Genomic DNA, 3,051 nt, shown 5'->3' with positions numbered 1-3,051 from the left:
AGATGCACCAAGATATAGTCTAACTTTCGTTCTTGTACCGCAAAGCGCTATCTCAAACACCCGAGGAGATAGAAAGTGATTATGTTCGGTATATCGGTCTTCCATGGCCTACTATGGTAAGCCCCTGCAGGTATGCAACCGAAGGTGCTTGGTACATGTATTTGGTGCAATATCGGTGCAAAGTAGGTGTTTCCTTGATCGGGCTATAACTTTCTTGGTTGATGTTGGATTGCTTTGCGGTCTTCGGGGGATAGTTAGGGAACATGTTGGCCAACATTTCCTTATTCCTCAGCCTGGCCGTACCTCTAACCGTCTAGGCGGTATACATGCTCTAAGTTGGAACTTGTGTTCCTTTGGGTAACTTCTCTGACTTTGACGCTTAATAACTTTCGTTCATATGCAGTCTAAGCTCTGCAACTCTCAGGAAAGCTAGTACTACTCATTTCCTTTCCATATCAGTCTTTGGCTTGTCGATCCGATGTCTACAGCCTTACTTATTCACGTTCCCTGTGAAGGTAGGTTTTTGCCCATTTTCCAGTTCATGTGGTAACATTCCCAGACTTTGCCGGCTTTCTCTTCATGTGGTAACTTGCTTGCTCATGTGGTAACTTGGAAGTGTATTTCTGACAGACCCAATCTGGGACTTAGCCGATTTTTCTCTGCATATTATATGGATCCATCACTAGGCCATCTTGCTTGCTCATGTGATAACTTGGAAGTGTATTTCTGACAGACCCAATCTGGGACTTAGCCGATTTTTCTCTTCATATCATATGGATCCATCACTAGGCCATCTTGCTTGCTTGTGTGGTAACTTGATAGTGTATGTCTGACAGACCCAATCTGGGACTTAGCCGATTTTTCTCTTCATATCATATGGATCCATCACTAGGCCATCTTGCTTGCTTGTGTGGTAACTTGGAAGTGTATTTCTGACAGACCCAATCTGGGACTTAGCCGATTTTTCTCTTCATATCATATGGATCCATCACTAGGCCATCTTGCTTGCTTGTGTGGTAACTTGGAAGTGTATTTATGACAGACCCAAAATGGGACTTAGCCGATTTTTCTCTTAATATTATATGGATCCTGGACTTAGCCGATTTTACTCTTCATATCATATGGATCCATCACTAGGCCATCTTGCTTGCTTGTGTGGTAACTTGGAAGTGTATTTCTGACAGACCCAATCTGGGACTTAGCCGATTTTTCTCTTCATATTATATGGATCCTGGACTTAGCCGATTTTTCTCTTCATATCATATGGATCCATCATTAGGCCATCTTGCTTGCTTGTGTGGTAACTTGGAAGTGTATTTCTGACAGACCCAAACTGGGACTTAGCCGATTTTTCTCTTCATATTATATGGATCCTGGACTTAGCCGATTTTTCTCTTCATATCATATGGATCCATCACTAGGCCATCTTGCTTGCTTGTGTGGTAACTTGGAAGTGTATTTCTGACAGACCCAATCTGGGACTTAGCCGATTTTTCTCTTCATATTATATGGATCCTGGACTTAGCCGATTTTTCTCTTCATATCATATGGATCCATCATTAGGCCATCTTGCTTGCTTGTGTGGTAACTTGATAGTGTATTTCCGACAGACCCAATCTCGGACTTAGCCGATTTTTCTCTTCATATTATATGGTTCCATCACTAGGCCATCTTGCTTGCTTGTGTGGTATCTTGAAAGTGTATGTCTGACAGACCCAATCTCGGACTTAGCCGATTTTTCTCTTCATATAATATGGATCCTGGACTTAGCCTGTTATTAGGTTATTATATATGGATCCTGGACTTAGCCGATTATTAGGTTATTATATATGGATCCTGGACTTAGCCGATTTTTCTCTTCATATAATATGGATCCGGGACTTAGCCGATTATTAGGTTATTATATATGGATCCTGGACTTAGCCGATATTTCTCTTCATATAATATGGATCCGGGACTTAGCCAATTTTTCTCTTCATATAATATGGATCCGGGACTTAGCCGATTTTTCTCTTCATATAATATGGATCCGGGACTTAGCCAATTTTTCTCTTCATGTGGTAACGTATGCCAATCGCTCACAAGTCATGGGATAAGGGTACTTGTGTTCTTCCATCTTCTAAGTCCCGCACGGGGACATCGTGATCGCCCCAAGTCCGGAATAGCGCAAAGTCAAGAACCACGGAGGCCGTGGAGGACCTGTTAGTGGCGGCCTCACTGACAGCACTAATCCGGACTTAGAAAATATATCTTTCTAATCGAACACCACACACGCAACACCACCATACCACCATCTCCTTGCAAGTACCTAAGTACCCGCAACTCCATGGTGAAGGCAATGTCACTCCATCACCAACCTCTTTGCACTGCAAGCACTTGCGTACCCACAACACTCCGAAGAAGGCAACGGCGCGCGATGCTCGACTCCACACACCACACCACACCACACCACCGATGGCCAGCCAGCCAGCCAGCCCAACTAAGGGCTAACCCACCAACCAACCACCAATGGCCTAGGCCAGCCGGATCCCACCTTCAAGTCCAAGCACAGCCAAGTGCAAGTACCGCCAAGTGTTCACCAACCAACCATCACACCAGGTCAGCCGGCCAGTACCCACCTTCAAGTGCCATTACCCTCGGGTGCAAGCCCAATCAAGTGTTAACCAACCAACCCGGCCAAGGCAGCCAACAGGCCGGCACCCTACAGCACCGACCCGCCATCACCACCTCAACCGTTGACCATGCAAGTGGCCTCGGACAACAGGTGACACCCGAAGTACATCCGAAGAACGTATATCAAGTGTTTGCTCACCAAGTCCTCAACCAACCCCAAGTACCCGGAGGTACCCAGAGTGTTGGATCCGCCAACCCGTCCCGGCACTCCAAGTCCTTGCGAACCCAAAGTGTTTGCCCGGTAGGGCCATTGTATCACAACGCTTGCGACCATGCAAGTGGCCTCGAACAAGGTGACAGGGGTATCTTCACCAAGTTCTCAACCAACCCCAAGTACCCGGAGGTACCCAGAGTGTTGGGTCCGCCAACCACTACCAG

Source organism: Anopheles ziemanni (assembly GCF_943734765.1).
Source record: "Anopheles ziemanni chromosome X unlocalized genomic scaffold, idAnoZiCoDA_A2_x.2 X_unloc_79, whole genome shotgun sequence".
In the NCBI taxonomy this organism is placed as follows: Eukaryota; Metazoa; Arthropoda; class Insecta; order Diptera; family Culicidae; genus Anopheles; species Anopheles ziemanni.
This window is presented reverse-complemented; position numbering follows the sequence as displayed.